The 19,706-nt window shown below is 34.1% G+C and overlaps 1 protein-coding gene across 1 annotated transcript in view; it reads right to left on the minus strand.

Moving 5' to 3' along the window:
• Window positions 1–19,284, minus strand: part of LOC141514903 (rho GTPase-activating protein 32-like) — a 93,454-nt gene extending 74,170 nt beyond the window's left edge. The window contains 1 exon segment of the mRNA XM_074226073.1: window positions 15,700–19,284. The gene's annotated coding sequence lies outside the window, so the exon portion shown is untranslated.
• Window positions 19,285–19,706: the final 422 nt, after the last annotated feature.

Here is a 19,706-nt window from a genome sequence, read left to right on the forward strand (position 1 = left end):
TAACAGACCACTTTCTGGTGGGGCAGGGGAAGCAAGATTAGGGGGAAAATTGTAAAATTCAAAATAAATAAAATCATTCTTTAAAAAAAATCAAAAAAGCGCAAAAGAAGGTGCCCTAGCCCTACCAGATCAAAAATTATATTATGAGGCATCAGTCATCAAAACTGTCTGGTATTGGCTAAGAAATAGAGGGGTGGATCACTAGAATAGACTAGGTGCAATAGCAGGAAATGATTAAAGTAATATGCTGTTTGATAAACCCAAAGAGTCCAGCTATTGGGATAAAAACCTCTCTCTTTGATAAAAACTATTGGGAAAATAGGATTAGACCAACACCTCACAACCTATCCCAAGATAAGATCAAAATGAATACAGAATTTAGACACAAAAAACAATATTTTAAGCATAATAGAAGATCAAGGAATAGTTTACCTATCAGATCGATGGAAAGGGAAGCAGTTTATGACCAAGGAAGCGATGGAGAATATCATTAAAAACAAACTAGATAATTTTGAATATGTTAAATTAAAAAGCTTTTGCACAGACAAAACTCAATGTAACCAAGATCAAAAGAAATGTAGTAACTTGGGAAACAATTTTTACAAATAGTGTTTCTCACAAATGATTCATTTCTAAAACTATAAAAAGAACTGAATCAAATTAAAAAACAAGCCATTCCCCAATTGACAAATGGTCAAAGGATATGCAAAGACAATTTATAGATGAGGAAATCAAAGCGATCCATAGTCATCTGAAAAATTGTATTAAATCACTACTTATTAGAGAAATGCAAATTAAAGCATCTATGAGGTACCACCTCATAGCCCTCAGACTGGCCAATATGACCAGAAAGGACAATGATCAATGTTGGAAGGGATGTGGGAAATCTAGAACACTAATACATTGTTGGTGGAGCTGTGAACTCATCCAACCTTTCTGGAGAGCAATTTGGAATTACGCCCAAAGGGCAACAAAAAATGTGCATACCCTTTGATCTAGCAATACCACTACTGAGTCTATACACTGAAGAGATCATGAAAAAGGGTAAAAACATCACTTGCACAAAAATATTCATAGCAGCCCTGTTTGTGGTGGCAAAAATTGGAAATTGAATGAATGTCCATCCATTGGGGAATGGCTTAATAAACTGTGGTATATGTGTATGATGGAACACTACTAGAAACCAGGGAGGGTGAGAATTCAGGGAAGCCTGGATAGATTTCCATGAATTGATGCTGAGTGAGATGAGCAGAACCAGAAGAACATTGTACACCCTAACAACACCATGGGGGTGATGATTAATCTTAACGGACTTGCTTATTCCATCAGTGCATCAATCAGGAACAATTTTGGAGTATCTACAATGGAGAATACTATCTGTATCCAGAGAAAGAATGGTGGAGTTTGAACAAAGACCAAAGATTATCAACTTTAATTTTTTTAAAAAAAGTTATCTTATTATATAATTTTGCTATCGCTTATACTTTATTTTTCTTCCTTACAGATATGATTTCTCTCTTATCACATTCAACTTAGATCAATGTATACCATGGAAACAATGTACAGACTAACAGACTGCCTTCTATGGGGGGGGGGCGGAGAAGCGAGATTAGAGGAAAAATTATAAAATTCAAAATAAATAAATAACTTTTTAAAAATCCTTTTTTTATATACTGTTGTGACTTTGGTAAAGTCACTTTTTTATTGATATTTTATTTTAGTTTTCCAATTACATGTCATAAAAATTTTCAACTTTCTTTCACTTGCATATTAATAAATTGCACATTTTTCTGTCACCTTCCCTTCCCACCCTGCTACCGTCAGCAACAAACAATCTGGTAAAAGTTGTATACATACCTTTGTTTAATGTATTTACAATGTTGGTCATTTTTTTATGAGGAATTAGATTTAAGAGAAAAGAAAGAAAACCATGGAATAGGAAGGAAAAAATAAGAGAAATTTTTATTAAGTACTCATAGCATCCATTCAGATTCTGTTTTATATTGTTTTGTTGCTTTTTCCCTCTGGATGTAGATGGCATTGTCCATAATAGATTTCCCAGGGTTGCCCTAAAACTGAATTGCTAGCTAGAAGATTACGACAATATATTACAAAGATTATACATTATAACCAAGTGGGATTTTTTTTACCAGGAATGTAGGGATGGTTAAATATATGGCCAACTATTAACACTGATTGATTATGTCAACCATAAAAGCAACAAAAAAAAAACATCAAATGATTATATCAATATAGAAAAAGCTTTTGATAAAATACAATACTTATTTCTATTAAAACTCTTGAAGATAGAGATAATGGATTTTTCCTTAAATTGATAAAAATCATCTACCTAAAACAATTAACAAGTATTATTTGTAATGGGGATAAGTTAGAAGTCTTCCCAGTTAGGTCAGAGATGTGAAACATGTCTACTGTCATCAGTATTAGTCAATATCATATTGGAAATCCTAGCAGCAGCAAAGAGAAGAAAAAGAAGTAGAAGAAATCAGAATAAGTAATATCATAATATACTTGGGAAATTCCAAAAATTCAACTAAAAAGTTAGTTAAAACAATTAATATCTTTAGCAAAATAGCAGGATATAAAGTAAACCTACATAAATCATCAATTTTTCTATATATCCTAAACAAAAACCTATAAGAAGAGATAGTAAGAGATAGCGCACTTAAAATAACTCTAGACAGTATAAAATACCTGGGATTATACTTGCCAAAACAAATCCAGGTTTGTTATGAATTATGAACAATATCAAAAAACTTTTTATACAAATAAAATCATATTTAAATAATTGGAGAAATATTAATTGTTCATGAGTAGGTAAATATAATAAAAACTTTACCTAAATTTATATATTCAATGCTACTCAATTAAACTACCAAAAAATTATTTTACTGAGTTAGAAAAAATAATAATAATAAAATTTATATGGAAGAACAAAAGGCACAGAATATCAAAAGAACTAATAAAAAATCCGGTCTCAGACACTTAATAATTACCTAGCTGTGTGGCCGTGGGCAAGCCACTTAACCCCATTTGCCTTGCAAAAAAAATAAAAAAATTAAAAAAAGAACTAATAAAAACAATGTAAAGAAAGGAGTGCTAGCAGTACCAGATATTGAATTGTATTATAAGGTAGTAATTACCAAAACTATCTAATATAAACTAAAAATTAGAAAGGTAGATCAACGGAACAGAGTAGACATAAAGTACGCAGCAGCAAATGACTATACTAATGTTGCGTTGACAAGTATAAAGATTTAAGAATTCATTATTTGGTAAAAAAAAAATTGTTGGAGGTGTGGCTAGGTGGCGCGGTGGAGAGAGCACTGGCCCTGGAGTCAGGAATCCCAGAGTTGAAATCCAGCCTCAGACACTTAATAATTACCTAGCTGTGTGGCCTTGGGCAAGCCACTTAATCCCATTTGCTTTGAAAAAACCTAAAAAAAATATTGTTGGAAAAATTGGAAAGAAGTCTGACAGAAAATGAGCAAAGTTCAATGAACATCTTACACATTTATCAAGACAAGATCAAAATGGATACATGATCTAAAAAAATGATATAAGAAAATTCAAAGAACTTGAAACATATTCCCTATCAGATTTATAGATAGGTGAATAATTTATGAATAAACAATAGAGAGTAGTGATAGGCGTAAAATGTATAATTTTTATTATATCCAAGATTTTGTACAAATAAAGCAAATGTAGCCAAGATCAATCAAAAGAAAAGCAGAAATTTGAGAAGGGAATTTATAAGACAGGCCCTTAGATAAATATCTCATAACTAAAATACATAAATAGCTTTTTCAAACCTATAAGATTCAAGTCATTTTCTTTTTTTAAAATTTTATTTATTTCAGGCAATGGGGCTAAGTGATTTGCCCAAGGTCACACAGCTAGGCAATTATTAAGTGTCTGAGGTTGAATTCGAACTCAGATCCTCCTGACTCCAGAGCCGGTGCTCTATCCACTGGGCACCTAGCTGCTCCAAAACAAGTCATTTTCATGTGATAACTGGTCAAAGGATATGAATGGCAGCCTGTAGATAAATAAATCAAAAGAATTTATAGTCATATAAAAAATTTTGTAAATCATTATTGAATAGAGAAACACAAATTAAAACACTGATATCATTTCACACCCATTGGATTGGCTAAAATAATTGAAATAAAAAGCAAAAAATGATGGGCATTAAGGTACCTTTGATCCAGCAATACCAATTTTATACCAATCTAATGATTAGCAAGTTTTTTTCTTAAATCAAAGGAAAATTTGCTTCTGTCCAACTTTGAATCACTATGTCAAGAGGAATAAGTTTTAGTCTTTTTTCATATGATCTACCTTCAAAAATTTAACAACTCCAAATCCCCAATCTTAAATTCCAATTCTTGTCTTCTCTAGACCAAAAATCACAGTTACTTTAATTGTTCCTTCATTAGTTTTGTCATCCAACTCTGGATGTTTTCCAATTTGCTGATGTCTTTTCTATAACGAGAACTATCTCCATGTTTAAACTAATTATAAAGACAACTACCAAGATCGATACTGAAAAAAATTCTCTATAATCCCACTGGACTGGGATAAGGTAAAAACATGATTTGGAACTTGGGTCACTGGTATTTAGGGGAGTTGGGATTTGAGCTAAGCAAAAAAAGGGAAATATAACTTGTGAGTAAGGTAAAATCATGTAATAAATATCATTTTACACTGGGAATCAGGAGTCTTTGGCTCTAGTTCTGTTTTGCAAATAACAAAATTGTATCATAATTTCTCTGGCCCTCCTTTAATTATCTTTAAAATGCAGGATAAGTTCTAAGATCCCCTCCAGCTCTGCAATATTTAGATTCCATGATCTAGGAAGAGGTACATATAAGCAATACAACTGCTCAGTCACTTCCAGAAACCACAGTGTATATAGTAAGCCCCCTTCATCTGGCTACTCCAGATATTTGGCTAAATGATGGACCAAATTCAGTCTAGAGAAATAATGACCCTTCTTGAGCTAGAAACACTGAATGTACATATTCTCAAGGGCACTAGATTCCAACATCATTGGGTTGGTCTTATACACTGCTATCAGGGGTTAAATGGTGGCAAGGAAGATTGATTACATGAGAAATATTCATAAATAATTAAAGTTTCACAGCTTACTTCTGCCTTCTAGCTGAACTTTCAAATGATTAGCCTATTTGCATGCTGCCTCACACATGTATTCTGTTATAAATTAAAAAGTAAAGTTACCAAGAGGGCAAAGAGAGAACTAAGTCCTAGACTGATTTTCATCACCTCCAACTGTAAGTAGGCAAGTATTCAGGGTAATTCACTATTATAAATAATGGCAATATTTTATTAACTCTTTTTCCAAGACTCTCAAGATGCTTTTACTCCAAACTCCTATACCTCTGTAGTAGGAAGGAAACTGAATTTTTTGCCAGCTATTTTACAGACAAGTGATTTGTCTTCAAGATTAACTAAAAGATTCAAAGGATACAACTAGCAATGGAAAAGTAGTGCTCAAATCTCATGAAAACCTGTCCAGAAAAAAACAATAAATTAAAACAATAACTTTTTCAATTATTGACAGAGCATCCTATTAGAACAAAGAACTGCAAGGTATAGCAAAATAATGCTATGTAACATAGATTGTTATTAACCAAGATAGATTTGGGACTGTGGCCTCATACCTCAAGAGTGCTAGTCCTTTCCTAGCTCAGAAGATCCATTATCCATAACAATTTGCCCTTCATAATAATTGAGACAAATGAGTACTAAGCTTAAAAGAACAGACCATCCAAAATTACTTATTTAGAGGCAAAAATGGAATTGAAACCTATATAGTAAACGGTTTTGAAAAATATTCAACTCATCAATTCAGTAAACATCTTTTAGATGCCTAATGTGTACAGAGCCCTGTCAAGGGCATTGAAAACAAAAGAAAAGTGTGAGAAGATAATACCTAACCTCATGGACTTTATTGTTGGTAAGGGGGAAAGAAGACATAATGAAAAATCATATGTAAACAAATTCATGAGAGAAGTTCCAACATTTCTTTAGTTAAAGTATTATTTTCCACATCTTACAGATAATGAAGCATACTAATTATTTGCCGACGGCAAGATTCAAACTAAGGTCTTTTGACTATGCTTAGCTCAAGTAAGAAGTCCTTTATATCACCTACAATTCTCTTTCAAAGTCAAAGTGTGTTTATCCTTGAGTTTCTACTTAATGATCTAAAAGACTTTCCGAGGCACTCTGAAATAGACATTCCATAGGGTTTTAATGTATATTTCATGCATATAATATCATACTCACTTCATATATGCACACATACATTTATGCTATGTATCTTTATATAGACCCGAACAAGGAGTCTCAATAAGTTTCTTATAAAACTATTTAAAATAATTTAACTTTAATTTAGATGCAATTTAAAACTAATTATCATTATTAAGTTTATTAACGTTTGCAAAACCATCTAGGATACAAAGTACATATAGTATTGATAGGATGGGAAGTTAAAAAAAAACAAACAAACATCTTTTAACAAGTCAAACAACATGGCAAAGAATTTCACCATGAGAAATGTGTCAATTATTTTTCTTTCTGAAGATTTCAAATAATCAATTAGCTATTTCCAAGGGAAATAATAGACACAAATGCATTTTTTCTCCAGTGTATACAGTTCTTAACACATTGACCAAAGCATTATAAGCTTTCTCACCCATACATAACAGAGATAAAATAAAAAGAAATTATATACTCAAAACTTTTAAGTTCCCCAGTGCATCCAATACTGATATGTGATAATCTTGCTATGGTACTTCTAAGCTACTCATCTCATTATTGAGTTAATGAACAGCATTCAATCCCTTAAGAAACGACATTGTAGATCAAGAGAAACATAGTGAAGATAGATGATGGTAGAATCTCTTCTGAAAACAATAAATGCTAATTTTCTCCTACACTCACCTAACACAAAACAAAAACAAACACAACCCACCGCTGAGCTCTATATATGCATGGGTACCCTTGATTTTGACTCAACTCAATCACTTTAACTTAATATTTATCAGAATAATCCCTTGCAAAATAATTTTAAGTAGAACATTCCCCCATTAAAGAACATTTCTCCTCTATATGACAGGTTCTTAAATACAACCCAAGGATTCTGGGAAAGAAGAAAAAGTCTCTTTAATACCATAGCAATTGTCTTCATCTTAGTTTTCTGTTTCCACTAGATAGCCTGAAAAAAATTTTTTCTATTAATGCTTCAGTTTAACAAACAACAGCAAAAACTCTATTCAAATTTAAGAATCAAATCTGGTAAAGATCCCCGATGGTTAGGGGGCAGCTAGGTGGCTCAAAGGACAGATCACCAGTCCTGGAGTTAGGAGGACCTGAGTTCATATTCAGCCTCAGACACTTACTATTTACCTAGTTGTATGAACCTGGACAAGACACTTAACCCTACTGCCTTGCAAAAAAAAAAAAGATCCTGATTATTGGTGAATTTGGGGAGTGTTGCTGTTGGATATTTTTTAAGAAGAACTTTTCAAAAATTGGGTTTTTTAGTCCAGTTATGTTTCACTTTCTGGTTAACTATATCCCCAACTTAAAGGAAAAATTCTGATTTAGCTGAAGATTTAGCCTGTCTTCTTTCAATCTAAAGTAAGCCTCAGTCTCAGTTATGGATTACTTCAACAGCAGACAAAATAAATTGGTCTTACAGTAAGAGTAGAAAAACAATTCGCTATTGTATAAAACACCTTCACATCAAACAAGTAATCTCACAAGATGTTCTGGGGAATATCAAAAATCAAATCAGAGACTTTCTTCTATTCTCTTGTCTTTCGGTGATAATAGACCTGTATTTCCTATCTGTGAAAGACCCACAATAAGTCAAGTAATTCATTAAGGAATGAGTTACAAGGGATTCAAATTGCTTAACATTTTCTTACATCAAATATTACAACCAAATCATTATAACTATGGTTGTCTATGTACCAAATATTTCATGTACATAGAAATGTTATCCAATAAAATGGTATAAAATGTAACATCAATGTATAAATATCTACATATTAAAAAAATGAAAGAAAACTTTCAATAAGAACAAATCTCCATCTTTCAACAGTCCTGTACTAAAATCACAAAAAGGTAGCTTGACAGATAAGTAAAGTAAGCTCTCAGGTATATATGCTAAATAGTTTAGAATTAAGCAGGAGAGGTTCAATTTAAAAATCACAAGATTTAAGAAATGGCAGTCCAACCCATCCACAAAAGAATCCCCATTATAACATACCACCAAGTGCACATCTAACTTCTAGTTGAACATCTCCAAGGAGGGAGTCTCTTCCATCTTTGGTCAGCTCTAATTACTAGGAAGTTTTTCCTCACATTAGTCCTAAATTTGCTTCCTTGTAAATAACATTTCCTTTCACTGTCACAGAAAGGGGAAAAAAAACCTTTCCTTCCATTAGCTTGTTTAATATAAAGTTAAGGGGCGGCTAGGTGACGTAGTGGAAAAAGCACTGGCCCTGGAGTCAGGAGTACCTGGGTTCAAATCTGGTCTCAGACACTTAATAATTACCTAGCTGTGTGGCCTTGGGCAAGCCACTTAACCCCATTTGCCTTTCAAAAACCTAAAAAAGAATACTTCTGACTTGAAAAGTGACCCCCTAGAGCATCATGACAAGGAATAGCTCCCAGGTGAAGCAGGTAGACCTGTAAGGGAATGAAGGCATCTTCATGTAGAGAAATTAATAAATATCTACTTTGCTACCGTGTGATAACTAAAGAAAATACTACAAAAAACATCATCTATCTAATGCTGGTAAAACTTTAAAAAATACAGTCTCCTCACAAATACCTCTTTGACTCAGAAAAATGACTGAGCAAATTCATCAGGCTTGAATTTTGGGGGTCTATGAGAATTATATGGTTGGGAACCTTCCATCTCTTACTGGTCAAAAAGGGCCATGTTTCAGCATCCAAAAATTGTCAGGGGCCAATACTCAGCTGAATGGGACATTTTGTGAGAAAGTCTAAAAATGCTAGATAGAAGTCACAGATAGATGTCACACTCAGAGATTAGGAACAAAGCTTATACATATTTGGCCCAACTACCTCTTAATGACCTAGCAAAAGAAGAGCTGAACTGATTTTAACAAATACCCTATCCACCCCAAAAAGAATCAAAAGCATACTACCTTTGACTAGGTATACAACTTCACAAAGCTATAATTTACTCTAAGGGTGTATCTAACATTTCAAAGAATCTGATTTCACCTCATCAAATGGCAAGCAGTTTATAAAAAACAATTCTGAATTCATCTATTTGCTGCCTACCAAAGTAAAAGGAACCAGAAGTTAAAAATAAAAAGATCATCCCAGCTTTTTCAGAGATTAGGGAATGGGATCTCTATTATAATAGCCTTCTCCTAATGGACCTCTAAGAACTGTTAGAACCCTTTTAAAGATATGTTAATAAGCTTGAAAAGTAATAGGGTATAAACAAAGATAACAAATTCCTGAAAAATCCTGTGCAGCATTAAAAGAGATCAAGAAAAATAAAATCAGAACTGTAAAGAAATTGGCAGATTCGATCATTAATTGTATTGAAGGGTGTAAGTCTGGAAAAGGGTTGACCACTTTCATTATGAAAACCTGAAACTGAGGATGCTGTCATCCATTTTTAGTGTTTTTCTTCAGAAGACTTGCTAGAACTGAACTTCTAAGAATAATAGAATTAGTGGAATCTTCTTTTTGCCTACTTATCTTTATTTATTTATATTTATATTTATTTACTTATCATATTTATATATTTATTATACAACTTAAGCTTTTCAACTTCAGGATCAAGGTGTGTAATAAGTAAACAGACTTAATAAATTCAATACTTCTTTATGATGATGAAAGTCCCTCAAAATGTTTTTCAGTCCTTAACCCTATTAAAAGCAGAAGAAATGTGTTTTAAGTAAAAATTAGCTAACCTAATCTGCACCTCCAGTCTCCAACAAAAAAAGAATTTAACAAGAAACTTCTTAAACTCTGCCAATAATTTTTGAGGATTTTTTATTTGTTTATTTTATCAATAGCAATCAGTCTTCAAAAAAAAGTCACAAAGAAGCCAATAAAACAGCAGGTACACTATACTTTCATTCTATCACTGCCACTATGATGTCTACAATCAAAGAAAACAAATGCTTTCTTGCTCTTTGGCATCTCTGTATATTCCTTACTACAGGAGAATTTCATTTCCTAAGTCACCTCAATGTTTGAATTACATTGCCATGCAACAAGCAAATCTTCACTAGCAATCAAAATCCATCCTTCCTACAAAGGCTGAGAAAAAAAAGCATCCATTAAATAAGTCTTATTGACAAGCAAAGCTGTTTTTCTTATTCGTGTGTTCTAGATCAACAAATAAAAACTTTAAAGTTGACTATTTCTACAACCCCACCATAAAAAAAGAAAAAGGGAAAAAAAAAAGAAAAGAAAGAAGTTTTGGCATTAATATTTGCATAAATATTAATAAATAGTCTTATATGCAATATTGACATTTATAATTAGTTGAGCATCTCTTTTCAAGTAAAACAAAATGTCTATCCTTTTTAGGTAAGCCAATTTATTATTTTTATTGGTAATAGGAATATCAGCATACAAAAACATTTTCTATGCATACTTGCTATCTATATTTTTATCAGTAAATATTCGGGAAATACTAATATTTATTCATTAGAAACTGAAATTAGGAACAACTGACAATGTCAAAAGGAAACCTCCCCCTACCGGTTCTTTGATCAGATTTCTTATACCAAGTCAACACTTGTTTCCACTTCAGATCACAAAATAAAAATATACACTCTAATTTTTTTCTAAAGTAAAGACAAAACACTTCTGAAAGACTTAAGAACTCTAATCAAGGGAATGTCCAGGATTTCAAAGATTTGAAACAGAGCATGATACCCACCCTCCTAAAAGAGAGGAGATAAAGTCAAGTGCAAATTGATACATATTCTTTGAAAATAACTAATGAAAAAAAACGGGAGGCTAGGTGGCATAGTAGATAAAGCACCGGCCTTGGAGTCAGGAGTACCTGGGTTCAAATCCGGTGTCAGACACTTAATAATTACCTAGCTGTGTGGCCTTGGCCAAGCCACTTAACCCTGTTTGCCTTGCAAAAACCTAAAAAAAAAAAAAAAAAAAAAGAAAAAAGAAAATGACTAATGAAGGAATTTGCTTTACTATGTATATTCGTTATGAGGATTTTATTTTTTCTCTTCTTTCCCCCCAATTTGAGAGAATGAGAGAAATGGGTTTTTGATCATTAAAAACAAACTTTTATTTTGAAAAAAAATTTAAATAGCAAAAAATTAGGAATGAATTTCAAGAGAACCAGAAGTTAGAATATGAGGACCATACACATGCACATAACATTAAGATACAATCTTTTTTTTTAAGTTGAAAAATTATGATTTTGCTGCCCATCTACCCTACATACAGGCAAGTGTGATATTATAGCAGAGACTCTCTGCTCATTTATTTAGATATATGTTTGGGTTTTTATATCCATTCATTACCTATCTATAGGCCTACATCAATCAAAACTAAAAAAAAACTGTAGAATTTTTTTAATTATATGGGAGTTTTCCACCACTGCAGATGACAACCTTTCCAGGTCATAAGAAATAGGTTGGATCAATCATTGTGGCCACAAATTCATGAAATAGAAAATTTTGACAATTAAACCATCCCTACTTAGTTATTATTCCTCAGATGCCAGAACAAGCTCATGCTTTCCAAAACATACACTATCATGTCCTTTGAAAGTAAGCAGCCATACAAGGAGGCCATATTTTTTACTCCAAAAATTATACCAATGTTTAAAGTGTTATGAAAGCATCATATGCTGTCAAATATGAATTATGGTGTGGTTGATTTTCCTTAATTATTTTTCTGTAGAAGGGAAGTACCATGAGTATACCAGAAAAGTGATATTAGTAGAAGATATACATTTATTTAGCGTTAGTAAGTTTGCTGACTTCCTTCTGTTTACTACAAAAAATTATATGTAAATATTTTAGCTTATAAATTAAATTTCAAAAAATAATATGCAAAAACATAAAGGTTGATAGATTTGATGAGCATCAATAAACAAGATTATAGGGTATGTACCCTCATCCCTTTGCTGAAAAGGCATGGGGAGCTGCTCTGATGGGGGGGGCAGGATTTGCTCAATGGGAGAGTAGGGGAGGATTTTCACAAAGGATTTTCTCAAATTTCTCAAAGCGGTTCATAAAAGTGAGCTATCTTCAACCTCCAAACAAAGATGAGGGAAAAGAAGTCCCACTAACTAAAATAAATAGCTTTCCACTTTAGGAAATCACACTGCAAAGATGCTGACCAATCAATTCAGCATCCTGAAAAATATGTATATTTTTTTGTATATACATATATATGTGTGTGTGTTGTGTATGTATGTATATTCCAGGAACATAACCTGGAAGTGAGCATCTCTGAATCTAGAGAGAGCTTTGGCTACAGATAGCTGATCAATCTATAATAGGCCTGAACTGAAAGCTTTTCCAGTTTGGCAGGATCCTAGCAGAGCTTGTACTCAGCAGGCACAATCTTCAAAGACTTCAAGGTCATCAACATGCTACAAAGAGGGTGGGATTTTATTGGAGAATTTTAACACTATCTGGAGAAAAATCTTAGTTTGTTCAATTTCTATATTTGTCCATAGCAAGAAATAAAGTAATTTATTATTTTCTAATCAATGAGATACAACAATACATGACCCTAAAATAGAGACAACAGAGAAATAGGACTGATTTCAAACAAATGCATGCAAATTTATCAACACAAATGAGCACCAAACTACTTTAAAGTTAGTAATCATCCTTGGAGACATATCTTTAGACCAAAAATCATGCCAATTCTCAACATGTTATGAGTTGTATATGCTAGTAAATGTGAATTTTGTAGTGGTTGATTTTTGTTTATGATTGTTGCATATGTATATAATGGGACAATAATAACAGCACCTATTAAAAGAAAAATCACATTTCCATGAGATTGAAACTATGCTGATTCCCAAATAAATGCACATACCAATGGAACTCCTATACCTAGTACAAAGGAGTTCTCAATCCAGACAAAAACTGAATATTCGTGAGCTACCACAAAGAGGGAAGTCTAATGGCACCAAAGGAGTAGAGGGCAATCTCCTCCAAAGGGGAGCAGCATGGGAGAAGGAAGGGAGCAGAAAGAGAGAGGGAACAGGAGTCAGTAGGATGGCAAAAACAGCATTCTTTCTCCTTGGGAACAGCCAGACTATGAAGATAGGAGAGGAGGGTCTGCTTGGCTGCACTAATGGTTTATCAATCTGGTGCAGGTTGACTGGTGACTGTCTTGTGGCTGGTTCTGCCTTCAAGGACACAATGGAAGTCTAGCTAAAGGTGCAAATAAGGTCAGCTAGAGGGGGTGGTGGAAGAGGCAATTTTTATCTTTGACTGCTCAAGGACTCCTAGCATATACCAGGTCCAGTGCAACACACCTTCAGAGCAACACACCTACCTCTAGGGCTATTATGTTAATAAAGAGATATTTTTAAAGCCTTTTGCAAGCCTTAAAGCACCATATAAGTATCAGCTCTGAGCTATTAAAATCAAAAGCAACAAAGAAGGGGTTTCTAAGAGAGGAGGGAAAGGAGCCAGCTAACTGACCTTGTCACTTACAATGCAATTATATGTGCATAAAGAAACTAAACCTCAGGATTGTTATAGTTTCAGGAAACCTGGTTACTTATGAATTAAAAGAATTTAGAGAAGTAACCTTGAGTGCATCTACCTAACATTTAGCACTCTTAAGAAACGCTGAAAATATCTATCAGAATAGATCAGATAGATCAACTCCTCTCTGTTGGATGGTTCTGTGGTTGCTGCAAGTGAGTTTTAGTCTAAAGTGAAATTTCATGTGCTTTACATACTGGGTGAGATTCAAATGTGAATTTGGATCATTCTCAGGACACATCAGACACACAAATCGATCTCCTTTTATTTTTATCTCATGTGGCACAGGAAGTAAATGTGGGAAATTAAGCCATAATCATCTGTACTCAAAAGTTCTAAGAATCTGAATCTCAGCAAACACATTTTATTCTTAAGGATGTGAGGTACAGATAGCCACCATTCATAAAGGTATTATTTAACACCAGTGGTTTATACATTTACCTTGTCAAATAATACAACACGCAAGTTCAGAGTAAGGCAAGGATGGACTGACATTTTACTTTAGACACTGGAGAAAAATCTAGATATTTAGGTACTTGTCAAAGACAACAACTTAAAATAAATTTATACTTTTAGGAAACTGTAAAAGAAAGTAGAAAAAACATCCAAGTCTGACCCTAGGGACATCAGACTGTCAGGAAACCATTCTAAAATGAACTGCATAAACCAGGGTCATCATTATTTTCAAAACCAAGAAGGCTGTGACTATATACTGAAACAGCTATTTAGGGAAAGAAGAGGAAAATATTCTTACTTTGTGTATGCAAAATAAGGGTATTATATTGTTCATGGATCCCAGTCCACCATCTCCCTTCACAATCTTTGTCTAATGTTTGAGCTCTGCATTTATTAAAATGATTAAATGACAAAGCAATATGTGACAGTTAAATGAAATAATCCTACAGTTATCTCAAAGGAAATAAATCCAAAATGCATGATTAATCAAAAAATCCCAAACCTATTCTGAAATATGTGTGTCAGACCCCTGTTACCTAGCTCAGGTCAGAGGGATCCCTGTTGGGGATGAGTTCCCAGGTGCGGCTCCTGCCAGGATAGCACAGGTATTCTCAAGAACCCAGACTATCAGACCCAGTAAGACAGGGTAAAGATAAGATCACAAAAAGACATCTAGAGCCTAGACTTTGTTCACCTGACTTCCTCAAATGAGCTCCTCCAATTCAATGGATATATCAGTGACTTAATCTTAGATTTGATCTTGTCCATTAAAGGAAGTAGCCAAGCACATCTCTAATCTTAAGCTGTGCATTGTTTCCATTCAAGAGACTTCTCATATCCCCATCAGGAATAAAAAATCATTTAAGGTCAATTGTGAGCATAGTGGAGTTCACAGATTGTAATCCAGCAACCAGCAAATATGGTCAGCAGAGATCAAACCATACTATACTAGAACTTGATTCCCATCTGTAAGGATGCAAATGCACCACTGGAGGGCAGTACAGTCTAATTCATTAATGTTACCTGGCCTATATGTAAAACTCCTTTAAAGCAACAATGGCTTTGATTTTTTATTTTTTGTTGTTTGTTCATCTTTTTGTTAAATAAAGTGTACTTAAATTCATTTGCATTTTGAAAAGATATTCACAAGAAATACTGCCATAAATAAATTCTAGATACAGCATTGAAAGTACATTAGTGGGGCAGCTAGGTGAAGCAGTGGATAAAGCACCAGCCCTGGAGTCAGGAGTACCTGGGTTCAAATCCAGTCTCAGACACTTAATAATTACCTAGCTGTGTGGCCTTGGGCAAGCCACTTAACCCCATTGCCTTGCTCAAAAAAAACTGGTTCTCCACTGTGATACCACACTGACTCTGCTTAGAATCAAAAGCTTTACAGATAATAAAGAGACAGGAAATAACTCACCTGCTGAGGTATAAGATCCCACTCCACTGAGAGGAAAAAGGACATCAGAATCACCATGAAGCACCTGCAGGGGAGCCCAGCTGTGCATTTGTGAAAGGCAAGTATTACCATCCAGGGGCCTAGAACTGTGAAAGAATGCAAATGTAAAACAGATCTTCCTAGCTCCAATGAAGGTTTGCATGATAACCACACTATCTATCAAGCTTCTTGGAAAGGTAAATAAGGATGTAATATCTCTGCAACATGAAGAGACAATTTCAAATGCAAAAAATGCATAATTATAAATGCCTATAGAACATGTTTTTTTTTATAACTTCTAACTATGGTATTCATCAAAGCACATCATATAAGTGAGCAATTAAGAACTGCTAATAGTGATATAGCTTAGCAATTATTACTCTCTTTGGTCAACATAATCTTAGGGATGTGAACTCAAAAGACTATAATAGTAATAACAATAATGATAATATTAATAACCTGAGGAAGTATGAATCTCCATTTAAACAAATATTTTCTAACTTTGAATCTTTTGTTGCAGTGAGTTACAGGTAGACTCCTGCCACTTATGAGGTAAGCCTGCACAGTAAACAATAAGGAAAAAAAATCTCCAATGTTCTGGTAACCCACATATAAATTGGGAAGGGGTGACAGTGCCTGTATTCTGAATTATTGACCAACAACTTGCTTTCCTTTAGCAAAACAGTAATTTAAAGTCTTTAAAATGAATCTTAATAGCATTTCTACTTCACAGAAGGATTTCTCACATTCAAAGATGTTTTCTTCATTTAGGCTGTCTATGTATAGTCCTTTTACAAAAATCCATCTAGGTATGGCAACTAAACCACTAAACTTAGATTACTATATCCACATTATGGGACCAATCCCTTGGTTGTTAGTTTATCAGAGGACCAAAAATCTTCTTGCTAAGCCATTACATTTTTTTCTCCTGCTCTTTTTCTAGATGGTTGTGAAGGACTTTTCACATGGTCTACTTGTATTACTCTGGAGAAAGAGAGTTAACATTTCTTTCCTGATGAAGGACCACTGACACTACAGTCATCTCTGAGGTCATATAAAGTCACATTGGCTTGTTTGTTTTGTATTTCTACACATCATAATACCAACTAGCTTGACTTAAGGCTCACCCTCTTCAATCCTTCAATGTCTCTCTTCTTAATATAATACTGAAGTAACAAAAGGAACTTCTAGGTAAAGGAAGGGAAAAAATTCAAATGATTGTGATGATATGCACAATTCTGTAGGTAAAGCTATTTTTCTAGGCCATAGAATAGAAATGTTAGTTCCAAAATCAACCAAATTAAGAACTACAAAAAGATCAAGGACTTTGAAATAAAACAGAAATATATCCTTAAATTTTGGGGAAAGGAGAATACAGTAAATTATCAGAGTACTAACTTGGTCAGAAGGACAAGGTTCAAATATCACCTTTAATACCATGTGACCTTCAGCAAGCCTCTAAATCTCCCAAGACTTCAGTTTTCTGATTTATGAAATAAAGGGATCCCTTTCAACCCTAAATCCTGGGCTCCATGATTATTATGTGACATGTAAAGTCATGGGGCAATGTGCTTTGCAGTCCATTCTTTTTTTTTTATTTTTATTTTATTTTATTTTTAATAGTAAAAAAGAGAGATAGTATAGATTAATGAAGAGAAAAGCTAGCAGGGAGTCAGAAAGATCTGAGTTACAGTTTCAAATCTGGCACTTTCTAGTTGTTTCCACCTGGGCATTCATTTAACTCTCAGTGACCCCAAATAACTCTAAAACGATTAGTTTAAGAACAGTGGGCATAATCTCTTATAAGGACTGAGAAGTCTCTTCATAAAAGACTTCAATTAAATCAATTAAATCACCCATTTAAATAACAATGGAAATAATAACAGCAACGTACATTTGCATAACTCTTTACAGTAAAAAAAAGTATTTTTTTATATATTATCTTTTTCTGTTTGTTTTTTGCAAGGCAATGGGGTTAAGTGACTTGCCCAAGGTCACACAGCTAGATAATTATTAAGTGCCTGAGGTCAGATTTGAACTCGGGTCCTCCTGACCCCTGGGTCAGTGCTCTATCCACTGCACCACCTAGCTGCCCTGCTCTTATAGATTATCTTGAGGTACTTAAGTTCAGGTATTTTCATCTCCATGTTACAAATGTTAAAACTAAGGCTCAGAAATGTTAAGTGATATTAAGGGTCACAAAGCTAAAAAGTACTAGACTGAAGAATTGAAACCAGATCTCTGAACTCCACAGAAAGTGCACTCTTATGGGATTCTGCTGTGTTAGGGATGTGATGTGCTATGATGTTCTAGTTTATACAGTGAAAAGGATGATGTACATTATCTTAAAATAGTAACTAACCAAATGGGGGGAAAAAAGGGATGTTACTCCTACCAGGACTCAAAGTTACATCTGATTCCTAAGCCTTCAGCATTCTGCACCAAAACAAAAAAAGGTATGTTAGCAACAAAGCCCATGCCAAAATACCACTGCTCATGCATTCCTAGAAGAGAAATTACAAATGTACTAGTCCATACACTTTTCTTAATACAAGTCTAACCTCTCCTTGAGTTTCCTTCCTAGCCTATAAAGCAGTGACAGCAAATTAAGCTATTAAATAGTAATAATTAGCATTTATAAAGTTCTTTACTAATGGAAAAAATGCTTTCCAAACACAGAATCATTTTATAATCAAAAATGACTCTGTCGTGTTTTGTCCTTCACTCTTGAAGACCATGACATCAGAGAAGTGATGTCATGAAATGCACATGAATTATATTTGAGTGAGGGGATGCTGTGCTAAGTCACCAGCCTTACTTTCTCCTCCAAAACCATCTTTAGTACACCATGGATAGTATACTAGGCTTGGAGTCAGAAAGACAGGAGTTTCAAAGCCAGTCTCAGGACACTAGACACTTATTAGCTGTGTGACCTTAGGCATGCCACTTAACTCTGATTGCCTCATATCCAGAGCATCTCCAGTTGTCCTGATTCATATCTGGCCACTGGACCCAAATGGCTCTGGAGGAGAAAATGAGGCTGGTGACTTAGCACAACAACCCCTCACACAAATCTAATTCGTAAAAATGGCCCTATCATCTAAGATAGACAAGAAAGGTATTTTTCCTCATTTTACTAATTAGGAAATAGAAGCATAAAGCAATTATAAATGATTTGTTCAAAATCATATAGCTAAGAAGTGACAAAAACAGGATATGAACACAACTCTCCTGACTCCAAAATTAATGCTCTTTCCATTATATCACATCTGCTTCTAAAGAAATCTCACCCAAATAAGACAGCAAAAAATGACACATTTCCCAAGAATGTCAAAGTACCCACACTTAATTTTTTTAATAATAACCCAAGAATATGTTCTTTTCATTTTATTAATGTCTCAGGCAAGAGAATTCCTGGCCTCTAAATCAAACGCTACTTGAGATGAATTGAGAAGCAGTCAAAGAAAAGAAAGTACTTGATTCTCATCTCTGCCAAATGCTTTGGAGAATGAAGACTGACTCTAAAGTACCTGCTCAACATGAAACTCCTTTCATTAAAAAATTAAGTTAGGGTTAGGGTTAGGGTTAGTTCAGGGTTACACTTAGAGTTAGCGTTAAGGTTAGGGTTAGGGTTAGGGTTAGGGTTAGGGTTAGGGTTAGGGTTAGGGTTAGGGTTAGGGTTAGGGTTAGGGTTAGGGTTAGGGTTAGGGTTAAGGTTAGGCTGAGGGTTAGGTTTAGGGTTAGCATTATGTTTAGGGTTAGGCTTAGGGTTAGGGTTACACTTAGGGTTGGGGGTAAGGTTTGGTTTAGGGTTAGGGTTAGGGTTAGGGTTAGGGTTAGGGTTAGGGTTAGGGTTAGGGTTAGGGTTAGGGTTAGGGTTCAGGATAGGCTTAGTGTTAGTGTTAGGGTTTTGGTTAGGGTTAGAGATAGGTTTCGGTTTACGGTTAGGGTTAGGGTTAGGGTTAGGGTTAGGGTTAGGTTTAGGGTTA

The sequence above is a fragment of the Macrotis lagotis genome, chromosome 2, assembly GCF_037893015.1.
Source record: "Macrotis lagotis isolate mMagLag1 chromosome 2, bilby.v1.9.chrom.fasta, whole genome shotgun sequence".
NCBI lineage: Eukaryota > Metazoa > Chordata > Mammalia > Peramelemorphia > Peramelidae > Macrotis > Macrotis lagotis.